The sequence below is a fragment of the Uloborus diversus genome, chromosome 3 (assembly GCF_026930045.1).
Source record: "Uloborus diversus isolate 005 chromosome 3, Udiv.v.3.1, whole genome shotgun sequence".
Classification (NCBI taxonomy): domain Eukaryota; kingdom Metazoa; phylum Arthropoda; class Arachnida; order Araneae; family Uloboridae; genus Uloborus; species Uloborus diversus.
Window position 1 is genome coordinate 118,910,916 of NC_072733.1, and position 20,738 is coordinate 118,931,653.

Sequence of the window (20,738 nt, forward strand, 5' to 3'; positions counted from 1 at the left end):
GAAAGAAATCCGAACGAAAAAGAGATGCTGTTTTTCAGTAGTTCTTAAATTGCACCCGGAAAAGACATAGGGATGCATTGAAACACCGTCGGTTCTTCATCAATTTGCTTGCGCATTTTGCTAATAAGTTTTCAAGTAATAATACCGTAACAATAAACGAAATTTTGATGTGTATTTTCTGCATAACTAGCACAGAAAATACCAAAATGAGATAGGTATTAAAAATGCATTCAATTATCGAAGTACAATCTTCAACAGTTTTAGCGTTAGAATACTAAACTCATATTAAAACGACATCCTTGCAAAGGAAATTTAATTTAATATTGTATTATCCTTAAACAAATCAATATGTAAATGTTATTTTTACTATTCCATGATTTACCTAATTCGGTTCACCTAAGTTTCACCGAAATCGCTCCTGGTTATCAAAGAAAAAGGGGTAAAAGTACTAATAGGGCTAATGGATTGCAAAATAATCATTTTTGTGCATAGTAGTAAAGATTGAATTTATCTTTCAAGGGGGAGGGGGATAGTCATGGGGTTCATTACATGTACATAAACTACCATACTAGGATTGCTAATGTGTGGTGAAATAAAAGACTGTGCACCTTTAGACCCGAAACCACACGGAAATGTAATATGGCTGACTTAAAAGTTTTGGAAGGGTAAAAGTTTAAAGTTTGAAAAAATGCAAAGAAATATTAATTTAAATTTAAACTTTTAAAGTGCATAAACTGTCTCCATTTTTATGTAAACAAATTTCTTTATCGTTTAAAATTTTATGTTACTTTAACGCTCGAAGCAATAGTACACCTGATGGAGCATCTCCGCTGACTAGCAATAATTTTAAATCAGTTAGCGGGTATGATGCAACTTTTGACACTAAGAGATTGCTCCTGAAATGGGCGTAATGAAATATTACACCACATTATAAAGTTTTTTTCTTTTTAGTCTTCATCGTGAAATTAGTTGAGCAAAGCTCCATTTCCAATTCCAAGACTCTCAGTTCGATAACTTTTATTGTAAACAATCGAAAAATATTAGTGTTTGTAACTACTACTAAGTAATTCAACCGTCATTGAAAAAATGGTGTAAGATAAAAATGGATACGCATCAGTGTTATAGAAGCAACTCTGTTCACAGTGGAGGGATAAGGTGAAACAATTTGTATCTCATGTATAACCACTAATCGCAATACATCATTCTTTAAACTTCAAGAAATTAAGATCCCACCAAAAACATTCTGTAAAAAACTAGCCAAGTCTCGATGGAGCTGTTTGTTTATCTCTAAAAAGTAATGAAATCTAGACAAAGTTATGACAAGTTGAAGGTTCCTTACTGCGATTTCTTTATTGTCATAGTTAATGTAGTGTGACTTGGCCGTTAAACATTCTTTATACGTTAGTGGGTACAGGTCAATTTTGTTTACACGTTTTCCAAGTGGCAATTTTCCATCGTCAATGGGTAGCGGTTCTGGCGACAGATTGGTGTAATCGTGTCATGGAGCACCTGGTTTTGTACCTTTGTGTACCCTTTAACGGCCAAGTCACACAACATTAACTATGACAATAAAGAAATCGCAGTAAGGAACCTTCGACTTGTCATAACTTTGTCTAGATTTCATTACTTTTTAGAGATAAACAAACAGCTCCATCGAGACTTGGCTAGTTTTTTACAGAATGTTTTTGGTGGGATTTCACTTCTTTTTGTAGAAACATTTAATTTGTGTAATATTCGAGTAGACTAAAGTTAGGCTAAATTAAATTAGAAGATGTGTCCCACTACGCTGGACTTTTGCAATGACAGTCGATTTTTTTATGCACCAATAGTAGAAGGGGGCATTACCATATCTCTAATACAGCTGAGACCAGCTGAGGGTTCTTCATTAGATACTTCAGACTTTCGATTTTTGACATCAAATGAAGCGGCCAACCAAGTTGAATATTTTTTGTAAAGGCGGTATGTCGATCTCTAATAGTTTGGTCTAATAGCCAGATCTTCGATTATCCTAGTTTTTATAGTTTTCCCTTTATGTGCCCCTTAAACCCTAACTCTGTACCGAATTTCACCTCTCTGAGTTTATGGGAAGTACTAGTTCTATTTTGATGATCATGAGTGAGTGAGTGAGTGTCATAAATGCGAAACTTTGCTTTCGCTTAACTTCGGAACTAAATGACCTACAGACTTGAAATTTCGGATTTTAAGTATGTGATTATAGCTTATTGGATGACGAAAATTTCTGCGTTCTGGTCTCATCAGAAGGTTCTCAAATAGGGGCCTGAAAATGCGGCGAAATGGTTCCAGTAAAGGATGGTACGGCAGTGTTTGCTTCGCGCTCGACTTGGCGGAGGCACTGCCGTGCCCCCCGATCTCCAGTAAGACTTAAGTTCTGTATCACGATCAATAAGTCAGAAGGGCAGGCGATCAAGTACTTTAAATGCATGTGAAAATTACCTATTTCCCATATAGATAGCTTTATGTTGCATGCTTAAGGTTGGGTTCACTCAAAAATGTATTTCATTTTGCTGCTGGAACGGGGACTAAGAATTGTATTTAGGAGCAAGATTTGAGTTAAATTTACAAATTAAAAAATTTTGAATAATTTAACTTTTTAGTGTTTGAATTACGTTTCTAAACGTGGAAATACATTTCCTTCGTTTTGAAGCTGCGGATATGGGGAACAGAATGTGCAACAAGCTTTTGTAAAACATAAACAAAAAATTGTCTAATATACAGTTGTAAGTTGAAACAAGACAGTTTTTTTCTTTCTTTTAATTTCATGACCTGCAAATAATTTTTTAAAAAATACGCAGATAGTGACCAAAATGTGTACGCCTATTTCTTTATAAGGCAGTTCAATTGACGGGTTTTATATAGTTCGTTCCATAAGTTCGTGTTCACGTACTCCATTTTTAATGCTTAATGTAACTTAAAATAATAACTATATCTATAGCAACTATTATTCAGTGGAACCATTCCTACCCCTCATTACGACTGTGCCTATGTAAATTAAAATTTCGATATTCTCAAAGGAATACTTTAGAGCAGCAAACTTAAATAAGTGCTCTTACTACCTGCATCAGATTGAGTTATCATGTACAACATTTACGGCAAAAGCGTGAGGTTTTAAAAATTGGAAATAAAATTTTAATCAAGACAAATTTTGAATCGTTGCATGACACCAATATTAATGTCTAACTGTCATTTTCGCCTACGAAAATAGAAATTTGACATAAATATAAGAAAATAAAATGTAGTTGACGTACGTCTTTTTATGCAACTTACACTTATCCAATTTTACTACATGGCATGCTACTAAATCTACACGGAAAAGGCAAACAGACACATTTTGTGAAATTATTTATACTAAGTGACAGTTTTCTACGGAATGTGCTTGCATACCTGAACACTTACAAAAACTTATAAAATGAGTCTACCTAACACGTGAAACCGTGAAAGTAAAAACACCGCCAGAAAATCCGTGAAACGGAACGTTAACTTTTATATCTGAAAATATTGTAACGGTGTCATATTTTGCATATATTTATAACTGATAAAAGCCATTGAATTTTACTCACGACTCTTTCTAGGAAGACATTCCATGATTTTTTTTTCCAGAATAAAATGTATGTGAAGAGTACTACAACATGCTTTAATGTCTTGAGGTATACAAAACCTTCAAACACAGAACAACGGTTTTCGTATTCGAAGCACCACGTAAAAGGTTGTCCCACAAGATATGCAAGACAATCATTTGTCTCTGCATTAAGGCAATGGATGTACCGCCCATCTGTTTCAACCGCAGACAACGTGCCAGTGGACACGACAGAACCAAAGAACATTGTTGACATAACCCCGATAACAAGCCTCATGCTTTTTCGTTTTTACTTGATGCTATTTTTTCCGCAAATGCTCAACTTTCTGTGCTATTTACAGTCTTGAAAATTTGACTCTAGAGTGGTGTGAATGCAGGTTTTTACTGTCATTTAGATAGAATTCCTCCATTTAATTATCTGAAAGATATGTTGCATTGAGAAGCACCCGGGCAACGCCGGGTATTAAGCTAGTATATGATAAGGAAAGAAGCTGGTGTATGTATCCAAATCATTTGTGTGCTTTACTTCAAATGAATAGGGGTTTTCATGACCTTGGTTACATCACGATTTCGGATATCACTTTTTTGTTATCTCCGCACAAGCGCTTTATAATGAGGGAATACTTTATTTTTTAGCCAAATCCATGGTTCGCGTTCTTGGAGACGTGACCAAGTGCATATTTATAAAAGTGGGCCTGAAAATATCTCATTATATATCTCTCATACTCTTCAATCTAATTATTTTCAACTTTAAACTACTATTTCTACATAGGTGGTCTTGAGTTACTGTTTTCCTTAGCGTTTTTTTTTTTCCCCGGCATTTTCCCTTGCATTGCAAGTGGATTATTGCCGGTCACTTGAAGCAGAGCGTGAAATTGATTCTCCCAGTGCGGACCGAAACTTTTTTTTGCTGGAAGTCAATTTATTTTTCCTCAGAAAAGGCATGGAAATAAATAATCGCTTGAGTAATATTTGTCATTCAGGAACGTCACGAAGACGGCCAATTTCAGTTGATTGACGAATGTACATCTTACCCTGCTATATAGGATGCATTCGAAAATATGAAAATTCTTAACACCTATTTTCTAAATTTGAAAGTTATTTTAAAGTGTCTTTTCTCGATCAGCGTGTACCTTTAAAAAAAAAAAAAAAATTCTGAATGCCTTCTGCTATTTTTATACCTACAGCTCTATTGGCGCCCCTAATACAAGTAAATACTTTAACAAAAACGTATGCGTTAGTTAAACTGAGGTGCAACATGAATTATAATTTTAATGAAGTCAAACAGAAATGTCTGTTTACGTATGTTACGATAAACATAAGCTAGTTCATGAATCCAAGTAGAATCGACTGGATAATAAATCAGAGCAAAATAGCATGTATAGCATATGTCAGATCTCACATGAAAAATAATTTTGAATTTAGCCCCTCACTCCTCCTCTCTTGCAATATACAGATTTTATGAGATAATAGCAGAGTTATTCTCTAAATAAGAGCATAACTAATAAGTGAGAAATAATTCAGATGTGTTTAAAAAACACTTACGTTTGAACAGTAACAATAACAGACGCTTACAGCACATTTATACCTACAAAGGTGTCAATCATATGAATTCTTGAAAGCAATTTTCATTAGCAAATTTTCATCGCCTCTCTAAAATCTAAAAATTCCCTTGTATTAATACGGAAAGTTTCTCGGCCATCTTGAAAAACATTCGAACACGTTACTTCAATAGTAATGGCTGAAAATCATTGGTGCCCAAAAATGGCGGAGAAGACAGGGGAAAAAGGGGGGGGGGGTCATGACGCAGAATGCGCTGTTTTTATTTTTGAATCTGATTTTTTAACGTGCTTTTAGTCACTCTTTTAGAGGGTCTTTCTTTTTTGAGGAAGGGATGGGGGGGGGGGGCGGAGAAACCTCTGACTATAGTGTCCAAGTATTACTACGCGCAAAAGAGATTAGCTATCTGCCATCTCCAAAATCTTTCCAGCTTTTTTTCCTAAAATCCATAGCTTAATCAGTGGCGCCCTTTATAGTTCAACCCCCCCCCCCCATACAGATCATTTTTGTTCTGAAAAACAGGAAAAAATACTGCCATATACGTGTACTACGTACACGCCCACATATGTCATTCACGACATAACTGTAACTAAAATACATGTATCTAAACACATCAATGCAACTAGTGCAATCAAATCAGTACCACATTTTGTTTTGCGCGAAAATACCTAATTTTAAACGGGAACAGCCAAATGTGCTGCGTTTTCCTCACAAAATCTGCAGAAGTTCACCTGCAGAAATTTTGAAGAATTCTGCAGGTATTTTAAAGATTTGAGACTTTACCTTGAGAAAAACTGCAGTTTTCATGCAGAAATCTGCTGTTTTCCTGCTGAAAATTGGTGATTTTTGATACCCCTTCAACCCGCCCGGTCCCTTACCCGCCCTGGCAGACCAAGGGAAAAATGCTTGGCTATGTTCGTACTTTCATTCCATTACAGAATTTTTTAATGTACCTTATGAGTACTTTTTTTGTGTAGCCAGCTCTTAGTCTATATAACTTATGCCTATGATTTTCTTTGCAAGTTTGTGTTTTAGTACTCTGCTCTCCATGAAATTACACTGTTCTAGACTCAATCGATACTGCGGGGAAAAGATTCCTAGACAGCAGGGATGTTAGTTTTCCGAAATTTCCTTAAATTCTGAATATTTTGCATTGTCTGTTCCGAAAATTTATTCATTTATTCTCCAAAAGTAGGACGGAGGGATAAAACTTATAAACAAAAAATGCAAACCTCAGCGTTATAGTTTTTCTTCTTCCTTTCTCTCTCTTTTTGGTCACTTTTAGTCTTTTGATTTTTGTCTCTTTTCTCTCTGGTTTCAGTCATCAGTTACGGATTTTTCAGTTTTTTTGTCTTTCTATTTAGTTTACCAGGGTTGCTGTTTTGTCCACTTTTTTGTAAAAGTCCGGGACGCCGAAAGAAACTGGACAAAACTGGACGAAGTGGACAAAATGGACGAAATGAAAAATCAACTGACTATACATACATAAATTTATTGTTATGGTGTAATAATATTAGTATATTATTCTAATAGATTTCCTATTATGAATTAATCATTTAATTAAAATAGAACCTTTAGCTTTAGAACTTCATAAATCTAAAAAAAAAAAAATAATTACACATTGGTGCAGCTAATTTTAGATCATAATTTACTTAAAAGTAATAAAATTTAACAATGTGAATAAGCTGTTGGGCATGATTAGACTATTATACACAATAGTGGAAAATAAATTCAATGGGAAAGTCAAATGAAATGCTTAGAGACATACATACAAAACAAAGATTTATAAACTAAAAATATTTTATAACTTATATTTTTAGAGTTTTTATTGATGTCACCCCACCCCATAGTAAAATATTTATGTACTGAGCATATTTTATGGATCTGTTAATGTCATACAAATTAAGAAAAATTACTACTTTAGTATGGTTGTGGGTACTCAGAACAGTATACTGCACTCTCAATAATGGACTTTCAAATTTGACGAAATTTTCTTCGTATTTGACGAAACTACTTCCAGGGATATGCTCCGAGCGAACATTTCGTCAAATTGAAGAAACTGCTTTTGTTAGTGGTTTGAGGATGCGAATTTCGTCAAATGTAATGAAATATTTCTTCATTCTAGTTTCGTCAAATTAACAATCATTTTCGTAGTTTTGAGAGCATTAGTTTCGTCAAATTAATTTCGTCATATATGAGGACGTTAATTTCGTAAATTTTTAAGAAAATTTATTTCCTTTTTTTTTTCTTTGAGCACATTAGATTTTTTTTTTTTATATTTGAGAATACAGTCGAACCTCGTTAATTCGAACACGCTTAAAACAAATAACTGCTGAAATGAACTTTTTTGCAATCCTTGTCTTATTGTTTATTGTTTTTTGGATAAAGCGAACCACGTTTTATAATAATCGATTTTAATGGTCCCTTTAAGTTCGTTATAACGAGGTTTGACTGTATTTTATAAGATTTTGTGCGTGTGATCAAATTCTAACTTCAGAATCTTACCACCTTAGTTTCCCACTTTATTGCGTATAGTCACTTTCACAGGCCCGTCATTTACGGGGTGAGGGGGTCAACTGACCCCCCCCCCTCCCGTCTTTATTTTTGAACATTCATGTTTTTACATATGACTGGCCGTTGTTTTAGTTCGTTTTCTGTAAAATTTTTACTGAGTACAGACTCTTTATCATATTTGGGATGAAATTGAAACAACGGGCCTGCAGCCCTCCCCCCCCCATAAAAAAAAGACAAGTAATTGTTAAAAAATGAGGCACATAAAATATGTCATGCAAATTTTTATTTATGTAAAATTGCAAACAAACAATTTCTTTAAAAAGGTAAAACAAATCATTGCAGATTAAACTCCCCATGGTATCTAATTAAACCCCCCATAATGGGGGTTTTCCTTCAAAAAATCTAATTTTTGTCGGATATTTTCCAAATTTGGCACAGAGGTTCGTTATTGGAGGCTCGGGAATTCACACAAGGTCGTTTATGTCCCTCTATGTGGGGGGCGGGGGGACAGACAACCCCGCATTGGGGGGTTCTCCGTATTAAAAAAAGTTTTTGTCCGATCTTTCCAAAATTTGACACATAGGCTCTTTGATGCACGGAGATTCAGGCAGGGTAGTTTTCGGCCTTCTATGGGGGGGGGGGGGGGGTTAACCCCTATGGTAGTTTTCCTAGAAGAAATCCAGTTTTTGTTGGATCTTTCCGAATTTGCCAGAGGTTTGTTATTTGATGCTCAGGAATTCTCATAGGGTGGTTTTCTTCTTGCTATGGGGGGCAATCCCCATACGGGAGGGGTTCTTATAAAAAAAAAAGTTTTTATCATATCTTTTCCAAATTTGGAACAGAGGTCCTCTGATGCTCGGGAATTCACACATGGTAGTTTTCAACCCTCCATGATGGGGGGGGGGGAGGAGCAACCCCGCATTGGAAGTTCTCCTTATATATAAAAAAAGTTTTTGTCTGATCTTTTCTAAATTTGCCATAGAGGTTCTTTGATGCTCAGGAATTCACGGAGGTTAGCTTTCGTCAATGTATGGGTGGGGGGGGGGCATCCCCGATGGGGGTTTTCCTTGAAAAAAATTCATTTTTCGTCGGATCTTTTCCAGACTCGGCCCAGACATCCTTTGATGCTGGAAATCCACATAGGATAGTTTCCCATGGGGTAGTATTCATATGGGGCATATATCCCATGGGGTCCATCATGGGGTATATTCCATGTGATTAAAGAACCTATGTGCCAAATTAGAAAAACATCTGACAAAAGCCTGGATTTTTGTAAGGAAAACTCCCCTAATTGCGGAGGGGGATGCCCCTAAAGCGGAAAGAATATTTCAAACTGTTTGAATTACATCGCTACATCGCGATGTAAGGATGGCGATGCATCACGATGTAGAAATTCCTACATCGCTCTGCCCCTACTGGGAATATAAAAGTGCTACTTCCTCAGCAGACATTGGGTACTGGAAAAATAAATCATGTGCCACTTTTATGCACAGTTAGATTGATATATGCTCGCGAGAAAATTGCTGAGAAGTTTCTTCTTCATTGCATCGCATGAAAAAATTCCAGAAAAAAAAAAGATTTTTATCCAATTTATACCAAATTTCAAAAAAAAAAAAAAAGTACAATAAAATGGACAACTTTAAGTTAGTATATATTTGTTCTAAAATTAGATACAGAAAATAAAATTAGATAATCTTAAGAAAAAGCTTACCTTTTTCTTTTTCCAATTAATTATTTGTTTTACTAATTTTGCTTGTATGTAGAATGTTTATTTGGCCAAATTTATGTTTAATACAGGAACTTTATTATTGCATGCATTTCATACTTCATACTTTGAAAACAATTCTCTGCCAAAATTGCAAAAGGTATTTGAATATATAAATCTTTAAAAAAAATGCAGATGTGAAATAAATCTTTTGGTAAAATTAATTTAGTGTAATGTTTGTTAAATAATTATAAAAATATACCTTTGCTTTTTACCCCTAAGTTTCTATTTTTATTTCCAAACATGTGTAACATGAAATCAATGTATAATATACGAACATTTAGGATATTGTTATAATTATGAAAAAGTCTTCGTCTGTCCTTGTTCCGATTATCTCCGTGATGTTGGATCCATCCTAAAAAAGTTTTAAAAAGAGGAATATATATACATAATAAGAAAAAGGTTAAGTCCATGGGTGTATGCCCTCATGCACATGGATCTTTTTTCTATTCCGAGGAAAGTTTTACGATTAAATTCAGCAATTTATTTCTGAAATAAAACATGTTTTCACGATTTCTTTCAAAATCTGAGTTTTTTTTTCCTTAAGTTAAAAAGCTACGATTCGCTTGTGACTTTGAAAAGCATCTGACTTAATATTCATATTTTTCAAAACATACGATTATTTCGATGCTGACAGCTTTTTATCAAGCAGATTGCAAGAATGAGTTATTTTTACAGCGGATGAACAAAATTTTTATTTAGGCAGCTAGACTCTCAATTAGTTTCTGAATAATATTCTAGAATTAGAGTTTCTTCAATTTATCGAGAATCAGCATTATTTAGCCATTAAACGAGTTAATTCTTTTGCACATGAAGTCGTAAATTTTCATTTTTTTGAGCTATAAAAAAATCAAAAGTGCAAAAATTGTTGATCTGTGATTTTTTTTTAAATTTATTTTTTATTTTAACCGATAGCCAAAATACACCTTTTTTTTTAGATTTTCGTGTTTCGTTTTCTTCACGAATGTTTTCTGAAGTACTCCCCCCCCCCCCCTACGCAAATTAGTTCCAATAAAGTAGTTATGAATTAAGTAGTACTGAAACTGGTGATTATGATTTTATTTGCCCTTTTTTCAGAGATTTTATTGTGCTATGTTATCAATAAACAACATTTACCTACCGAGCTTTACCTCCTTAAACCACTACCAAATTAGAGTCAAAAAACCCAGGGCTCCAACACTCGAAGCCACGCTCCATTTCATAAACTAACTAGTAATTACATAAAGCTACCCTTCTAGCTGATGGATAGGGATTTAGTAGAAAAAAAAAACTGATTTTTCTGCAATACTGGGGGGTAGAGTACTTACAAAATGGGGCGTAGCTTAAGGGCGTGTGTACTTAGGATTTTTTTAACTCAGCTGGTAATGATTTTAAGAGGGAATGCTTGCCAAGTAAAGTTGTTAATTGATAGTATAGTACCTTGAAATTTTTAAAAAATATTCGAACAAAATCATAAAATCATCAAAATCAATCACTAGTACAAAAATATTCAAACGTAGTTCTACTTACTAGTTTGGGACGGAGACGAAGGGAGTATCACCTTTTAACTAAGCATATTTGATTTTTAAAATATGCAATTTTCACGCAGTAAATAAAAAAACGTCAAGGGAGAAGAGCTGCCAAAGATAGGGGAAACCCAATAAAAAAGTGCATTTTCTTGTTTGTTTGTTTCTTGAGAACTAATTGACTGATATCGATGGATTTTTTTTTTTCAAAGGCATATAATGAAAATAGGGACTAGTGTGGTGAGTAAAGCTTGTTACATATATAAAGCTTATCATATATTTTCATTATCCTTTTAATTTTTCATATATTTTCACTATCCTTTCAATTTTTCAATTGAAGTTCGGTTAAATTTTCAGACATTTTACTTTATATCCAGCAAAATCACAACTCCAACCAAAAGATTGGATTTATTGGAAGTTCATCTATAAAATGCTTCTTAGTCCTGATTTAATGTAGACCGGGATTTCTCACTTTTTGTTGACAATATCTTGAGGTGGCAAATATGGCAATAAAATTAATGCTGCATTTATTTTAGCTGTAAAAACTATGTATAATGGAAAAAATTCATAATTATGACAAATCATGTAACACAAATTGACATAGAAAAACTTATAAATTTAGTGCATGAAGTGGGAAAATAAACAACAAAAAATGCTTATTTTTGTTATTACAATTTTCAAACATGCTATACTATCTTTTCTTTTTTTCTTTTTAAATCGAGGTTAAACATTAAAACTTCACTTCAATAATTTATTTTAATTTGCGGGAAAATTGAAAAAATATTGAAAATATTCTGCTGAAATATCAAGCACAAAGATAGAGTTCTTTATGGAAATTAATATTTTTTTAATCTTAAAATGATTTTATCAAATTGATATTACTTCATGTTTTATGCAAGTAAAAAAAAAAAGGCTTCACAAATAATGAACGTAAGCAATTATTGCTAGAAACATCTGCCGCAGGGAAAGAGATTATATAAACAACGTGGGGTAAGCTGGTAAGCGTATTGGGGGATTGGTATATAATATTTTGTTTAAGAAAATAAAAATGCAGAATGAAACAAATTTGAACTATTAAACTAAAAAATACACTTCGTTTAACAGAATTATTTTTGTAAAATTCATAGAGAAGAATGAAAACTCATAACCATGTAATATATTCCATGTTGAAATTAAAAACTTCAAAGTTCTATACCTTTTATAAAAGCGCTGTATTTATCATCAGTCTTAGTTAAGCTACGGTGGAGTTTTTTTTTTTTTTTTTTTTTGTAAGTTTAAATTTGTACAAACTCTTTAGTCATGTTTGTAATTTTTTTAACGAAATAAAGGAAGTACGCTTTTGGAAACAAATGTCAACGAACCAACATTTTCTTTTACAAATAAAAAAAAAAAAAAAAAAACACTAGCTAAGCCTAACATGGAGGTGAATCAAAGTTAACACACACAGAATTCTAAACCTAATCGAACCGTTCGTTTTCAATTTTAATGTGTTTTAAATATAACTACAACACAACACTAAACAAAAATGTAACAATACATAAAAGAAGGCACATTGCACATATGAATTTCAATAAATACTAACCTTTTTTACGAATCCTTTAGAATAATTGAAGTAAGATAATTTAACGAGCAAGTACAAGATTGAAACGAAAACTCCCAGAATGCACTGCAATGTGACGAAATCGGAACGAAATAATTTCGTGAAAAATTTGAGATTTCTGGTTTCGTCAAATATCACGTGATTCAGTGACAAAAAGATCGTCGAAAATAACGAAATAGTGCTCGAGGATTGCCGAATCGTTAAAATTGAGCGTTTCATTTTTGACAGTGTGGAAGAAGCTATAATAGGCAAGAGGGTAGATAGCTTTAAAAGGGCCATTAATCTTCATTGGGGACTAATAAATCGACTAGGAACAGCCTAGTCATAGCCTGTTGCTGATCATCACATTTGTATTTGTATTGCACTCTCAAAAATGGACTTTCAAATTTGACGAAATTTTCTTCGTTTTTGACGAAACCACTTCCAGGGATATGCTCCGAGCGAACATTTCGTCAAATTGAAGAAACTGCTTTTGTTAGTGGTTTGAGGATGCGAATTTCGTCAAATGTAACAAAATATTTCTTCATTCTAGTTTCGTCAAATTAACAATCATTTTCATAGTTTTGAGAGCATTAGTTTCGTCAAATTAATTTCGTCATATATGAGGACGTTAATTTCGTAAATTTTTAAGAAAATTTATTTCCTTTTTTTTTATCTTGGAGCACACTAGTTTTTTTTTATTTTTCAGAATACAGTCGAACCTCGTTAATTCGAACACGCTTAAAATAAATAACTGCTGAAATGAACTTTTTTACAATCCTTGTCTTATTGTTTATTGGTTTTCGGAAAAAGCGAACCACGTTTTTAATCGATTTTAATGGTCCCTTTAAGTTCGTTATAACGAGGTTCGACTGTATTTTATAAGATTCGTGTACGTGTGATCAAATTGTAACTTCAGAAGCTTACCACCGTAGTTTCCCATTTTGATGCGTATAGTCACTTTCACAGGCCCGTAATTTATGGGGTCAGGGGTTCAATTGACGCCCCCCCCCCCCCTCCCGTCTTGATTTTTGAACATTCATGTTTTTGACATGTTTGAACATGACTGGCCGTCGTTTTACTTGGTTTTCTGTAAAATTTTTATTGAGTGCAGAATCTTTGCCATATTTGGGAGAAAATTGAAATAACGGGCCTGCAGCCCCCCCCCCCCCCATCAAAAAAAAAAGACAAGAAATTGTTGAAAAAAGAGGCACATTAAATATGTCAAGCAAATTTTTATTTATGTAAAAATGCAAAAAAACAACTTCTTAAAAAAGGTAAAACAAATCATTGCAGATTAAACTCCCCATGGTATCTAATTAAACCCCCAAAATGGGGGTTTTCTTTCAAAAAATCTAATTTTTGTCGGATATTTTCCAGATTTGGCACAGAGGTTCGTTATTGGAGGCTCAGGAATTCACACAAGGTCGTTTATGTCTCTCTATGGGGGGGGGGGAGGACAGACAATCCCGCATTGAAGGTTCTTTGTATTAAAAAAAAGTTTTTGTCCGATCTTTTTTAAATTTGCCACAGAGGTTTTTAGATGCTCAAGAATCACGCAGGGTAGTTATCATTTTTATAAGGAAGGGGGGGGGGCCTTGAAAAAAATCTAGTTTTTGTCGGATTTTTCCAAAATTTGGCACAGAGGTTCTTTGATGCCTGGGGATTCACGCAGGGTAGTTTTCGTCCCTCTTTGGGGGGGGGGGAACCCCTATGGTAGTTTTCCTACAAAAAATCCAGTTTTTGTTGGATCTTTCCGAATTTGGCACAGTTTCGTTATTTGATGCTCAGGAATTCTCATAGGGTGGTTTTCGTTCCACTATGGGGGGGACAACCCCCATACGGGGTGGGGGGTTCTTATGAAAAAACAGTTTATATCATATCTTTTCCAAATTTGGAACAGAGGTCCTCTGATGCTCGGAAATTCACACATGGTAGTTTTCAACCCTCCATGATGGGGGTGGGGGGAGCAACCCCGCATCGGGGGTTCTCCTTATATATAAAAAAAGTTTTTGTCCGATCTTTTCTAAATTTGCCATAGAGGTTCTTCGATGCTCAGAAATTCACGGAGGTTAGCTTTCGTCACTCTATGAGGGGGGGGGGCGGGCAACCCCGATAAGGGTTTTCCTTGAAAAAAATTCATTTTTTTTCGGATCTTTCCAAAATTTCGCATAGAGATTCGTTCATTGATGCTCAGAAATTCTCATAAAGCAGTTTTCGCGCCGCTATGGGAGACAACCACAAAATGGGGGGTTTTCTTATAAAAAACCAGTTTTATCAGGACTTTTCCAAAATTGTCACAGATGTCCTTTGACGCTCGGGAATCCCCGTTTTCGTCCCGCTATGGAGTGGGAAACCATGTGTGTGTCGGGGGAGGGGGGTCTTATAAGAACCCAGTTTTCGTCTGATGTGTTCCAAATTTGGTACATTTGTCTTTTGATGCTTGGGAATTCCCATATTGTAGTTTTCGTCCCGCTATGTGTGCCAAACCCCACGGGAGTTTTTCTTATAAAAATCCAGTTTTCGTCGAATCTTTTCCAGATTCGGCCCAGATGTCTTTGATGCTGGAAATCCACATAGGATAGTTTCTCATGGGGTAGTATTCATATGAGGTACTACCCCATGTGATTAAAGGACCTATGTGCCAAATTAGAAAAAGATCTGACAAAAGCCTGGATTTTTGTACGGAAAACTCCCCTAATGAGGGAGGGGTGGTGCCCCTAAAGCGGGAAGAATATTTCAAACTGTTTGGACTACATCGCGATGCATCGCTACATCGCGATGTAAGGATGGCGATGCATCACGATGTAGAAATTCCTACATCGCCCTGTCCTACTGGGAATATAAAAGTGCTACTTCCTCACTTCCTCAGCAGACATTGGGTTCTGAAAAATAAATCATGTGCCACTTTTATGCACAGTTACATCGATATATGCTCGGGAGAAATTTGCTGGGGATTGTCTTCTTCATTGCATTGCATGAAAAAATTCCAGAAAAAAAAAAGATTTTTGTCCAACTTATACCACAAATTTCAAAGAAAAAGTTCAATAAAACGGACAACTTTAAGTTAGTACATCTTTGTTCTAAAATTAGATACAGAAAGTAAAATTAGATTATCTTAAGAAAAAGCTTACCTTTTTTTTTTCCAATCAATTATTTGTTTTATTAATTTTGCTTGTATGTAGAATGTTTATTTGGCCAAATTTATGTTTAATACAGGAACTTTATTATTGCATGCATTTCATACTTCATACTTTGAAAACAATTCTGTGCCAAAATTGCAAAAGGTATTTGAAAATATGAATCTTAAAAAAATGCAGATGTGAAATAAATCTTTTGGTAAAATTAATTTAGTGTAATGCTTGTTAAATAATTATAAAATATACCTTTGCTTTTTACCTCTAAGTTTTTATTATTATTTCCAAACATGTGTAACATGAAATCAATGTATAATATACGAAAACACTCTGAATATTGTTATAATTATGGAAAAAATCTTCGTCTGTATTGGTTCTGATTATCTCCATGGTGCTGGATCCATCCTAAAGAGTTTTAAAAAGAAAATATATGTATAATAAGTAAATCGTGTAAGTTCATGGGTGTATGCCTTCATGCACATTGATCTTTTTTCTATTTCGAGGCAAGTTTTACGATTAAATGCAGCATCTTATTTCTGATATAAAGCATTTTTCCACAATTTCTTTCAAAATTGTTCCCCTTTAGTTAAAAAGCTACGATTCTCTTGTGACTTTAAGGAGCGTCTGATTTCATTTTCATATTTTTCAAAATATGATTATTTCGACGGTGACAGCTATTTTTCCAAGCAGATTGCAAGAGTGAGTTATTTTTACAGCGGATGGGCAAAATTTTTATTTAGGCAGACAGACAATGATTTCTCTCAGTTGGTATCTGAAATTAATTTTTGAATAGCGTTCTGGAATTGAGAGTTTCTTCAATTTATCGACAATCAGCATTACTTAGCCATTAAACTAGTTAATTCCTTTGCATATCAAGTCGTAAATTTTCATTTTTTTTTCGAGCTTTAAAAAAAAAATCAAGGGTGCGACAATTGTTGATCTGTGATTTTTTTTTTTTAATTTATTTTTTATTTCAGCCAACAGCCAAAATACACAGTTTTCTCCCGACTTTCGTTTTCAGATTTGCAGTTTTCTTGACGAATGTTTTCTGAAGTACTCCCTCCACCTATGTCGCAGTGCTTGGCTCTGCTGAGCTCCCCTCTCCCTCATTTCATTCACTCCCCCCACCACAAATTAGTTCTATTAAGATACTAACAATTTAAGTAGTACTGAAACTGATGATTACGATTTATTTTTACTTATTTCAGAAATTTTATTGTGTTATGTTATCAATAAGTAACATTTACTTACCGAGCCTTACCTCCTTAAACCACTACCAAATTAGAGTCAAAAACCAAGGGCTCCAACACTCGATTAATTGATAGTGTTGATTAATCTCGAAATCTTTAAAAAATATTCAAACAAAATCATAAAAGCGTCAGAATTAATCACTGGTACAAAAATATTCAAACGTCGCTCTACTAGTTTGAGACGGAGGGAGTATTACCAAGGAAGTATTACCTTTTCCCCAAGCATATTTGATTTCTAAAATATGTAATTTTCACGCAGTAAATAAAAAACACGCCAAGGTAGAAGAGTTGCCAAAAACAGGGGAAACCCAATAACATAGTGCTTTTCTTTGTTTGTGTCTTGAGAACTAATTGACAAATATCGATGGATTTTCTTTTTTATTATTATCCTTTCAATTTTTCAATTAAAGTATAGCTGTTCGGTTAAAATTTCAGATATTTTACTTTGCATCCAGCAAAAATCACAACTGTAATTTACATTTGGATTAATTGGTAGATCATCTATAAAATGCTTCTTAGTCTGGTTTCATGTAGACCCGGATTTCTCATTTTTTGCTGACAATACCTTGAAACATGAGATATGGCAATAAAATTAATGCTGCATTAATCTTAGCCGTAGAAACTATGTATAATAGAAAAACTCATAATTATCAAAAATCATGTAACACAAATTGACATAGAAAAACTTATAAATTTAGTGTATTAAGTGTGGAAATAAACAACAAAAAATGCTTATCATTATTATTTTCAAAACATGCTACTATATATGTATTTTTTTTTAAATCGAGGTTAAACATTAAAACTCTATTTTCATTAATTTATTTAATTTGCGGAAAAATTGAAAAAAATATTAAAAATATTCTGCTGAAATATCAAGCACTAAGATAGAGTTCTTTACGGAAATTAATATCTTCTCGAACTTAAAATGATTTGTATTAAATTGATATTTACTTTACTTTATGTTTTATGCAAGTAAAAAAAAAAGGCTCCACAAATAATGAACATAAGCACTTATTGCTCTAGAAACATCTGCCGTAGGGAAAGAGATTATATAAACAACATGGGGTAAGCATTTATAAGTCCTGTCTACGAGCATTAAAAAAAGAGGGTATCATTTCGGATCCAAAAGCTGATATAAGCGATATGCATTTATTTTTTATTGCACCAAGCGCTTTTTTTCCTCGAGTTTCATCGGTTTTATTCAAAGATTGCTAAACAATTATTTTAAAATATTTTCTACGAACACTTTTGTGTTATAAAGTTCTTGATACTTTTTGATTATTAATTTCTTCAAAATCATGTTTTATTTTGCTATTTAGGGCAGTTCTCAAAAGGTGGGAACAAAAAAGTTAACTTTGAGCAATTTCAAAAATTTTCGAATTTTATATCAATTTTGCTTTTATTCTATAGTATGCATACCTAGAACACAATATATGAACATGAAAAGACAGCAGGTATTTGTAAAAATTGTTAATTAGCAAATTAAATCAGCAGTCTGTAGGTAACAGATTTTGGACATTGTTGTCCTGTTGGTAACGGATTTTGGACATCATCATAATGTAAGTTTCACCATTTTTGACAACTGTTAATCCGATTTTTAACTTTTCCAATGAAAATTTTATTTACTACTTTTTGAATTTTGCAATTTAATGATAAAGAGGATATTAATGAAGAACTTGAATGGCTATACATACTGCTCTTTAAATATAATAAAGTTTTGGAATGATTTTGAAGAAGTTGATGAAAGGTAGAAAAAAGTTTCATGGAAATAATTATACAAACTTGTAGTTTGATTTATTGGGACAAATAAGGAATAAAAATAGAGACAAATAAATACGACATATATATTTTTAAAGGAAAAAGAAACAAAATATGCTTTAAGAAAGAATGTAAAAAATGACATCAGTTTTAATAATGAATATTTTTTTTAATGTCATAAGAATTAAAACGATGTCTAAAAAAAATTATTGAAAAAAGAAATTCGTATTTCTATTTGGAGATCGTTAAATTATGTTTAAAAGAAAGAAGAGAAAAAAAATTCTAAAGTAATAAAAGCGGCGGGAAAAAAAATTGCTAGCGCAGGTGATAAAGGCGCCAAAACTGGTGCAGCTGACGATTAACTACATTCGTCAAACTGGAATCCCCCTCTGGTAACCTTTAGCTTTTCGTATGCTGTGTTGTCGCCAACGGAGGTATGGTTGGCGATTTTCGCGCAAAATGGCTTTCGTTCGATCATAACCAGCCATGTTTCTACTGTAATTTATGTATTGTTCAATGTGTAACGTATTAATTATGCAAAATACCAATGGATTACAGAAGATAACATCATAATAATCTTTTTTATTGATGTTAGAAGACAGTGGATTATAAAAAAATTATAAATAAACGGACAGAATTATCGGCGTCAAGATCGTAACGCGATTGGACATCTCACATGTATGTTTAAGAAAAATTATTTTTCTTCTAAGATACTGCATAAAAGCTTATGAAAACACTTTTAAACAATTGAAAACTGATTCTGAGGATCGATAAATACCTTTAAAACGAAAACATCATATACTTAGTTCTCAAATAAAAGCATTGTAAAGATCGCAACTTTTGGACATGCATCAAATTTCAAACTTACTTTTTTCTAAAATCGTTTACAAAGTAAATAATCTGTCTTTACTTTTGTTATTTGTGTAAAATATTAACAAAAAATTATTCAGTGTAAGATTCATGCCTTTATTTTTTTTTTTTTGAAACGTATGGAAATAATTAAAAAAAATTTTTTTAATGGTACATTTGCTCAGTTAACGTTTTGGTATGTCCAAAATTGTGCCATTTAGCAAAGAAAATATTTTTTAAGGGCATTTAAAGAGCTTTTTTTCCATAATTTATGTCAATTCTTGTCTCTATACAGCATTATAATTTACCTCATAAATTTTAGAGTTAATTAAAATGAAAGTTATTTGGTGTTGAAGCTTCAAAGTTGAAGTCTGTGTTTGCTCCCACCTTTTGAGAACTGCCCATTAAAATATTTCATGTAGTTATGTAATATTGTTTACCCATTCCAAAATATTAATTTTTACTAACGGGTAGAGCAATATTTCATTGAAAATGATAAGTGTACGAACACTTTTGGGAGCAACTGTATAAATTATAACATTGAATAAAACATTACATGTAGAGTCGCAGAAGAAAAAATATCAATACTTATTGGGGAATGGGTACATATTTGTTTAAGAAAATAAAAATGCACAGTGAAAAAAAAATGAACTATTAAACTAAAAAATACACTTTGTTTTACAGAATTATTTTTGTAAAATTCATGAAGAAGAATGAAAACACATAACCATGCAACGTTGAAATTAAAAGCTTCAAAGTTCTCTGCCTTTTATAAAAGCGCTATATTTATCATCTGCGTTAGTTTAGCTACGGTGGAATTTTTTTTTGTAAGTTTAAATTTGTACAAATTTTGTGGTCATGTTTGACATTTTTTTAACGAAATAAAGGAAGCTCGTTTTGGGAAAATAATGTCAATAAACCAACATTTCCCTTTGCAAATAAAAAATCAACGCTAGTTAAGCCTAACGTGGAGGTGACTCAAAGTTAGTTCAAAAAACACACAGAGTTCTAAACCTAATCGAACGGTTCGTTTTCAATTTTAATGTGTTTTAAACACAACTATAAACACAACACTAAACAAAAATGTAACAAAAATAAAAGAAAAAGCACATTGCACATACAAATTGTAATAAATACTAACCTTTTTTTATGAATCCTTTAGGATAATTTAACGAGCAAGTACAAGACTGAAACGAAAACTCCCAGAATGCACTGCAATATGACGA

General features: G+C 33.1%; 1 protein-coding gene across 1 annotated transcript in view; it reads left to right on the forward strand.

Moving 5' to 3' along the window:
- The window catches only part of LOC129218165 (plastin-1-like), a 274,415-nt gene that overhangs the window by 100,002 nt on the left and 153,675 nt on the right, over positions 1–20,738 (forward strand). The gene's annotated exons all lie outside the window — the stretch shown is intronic.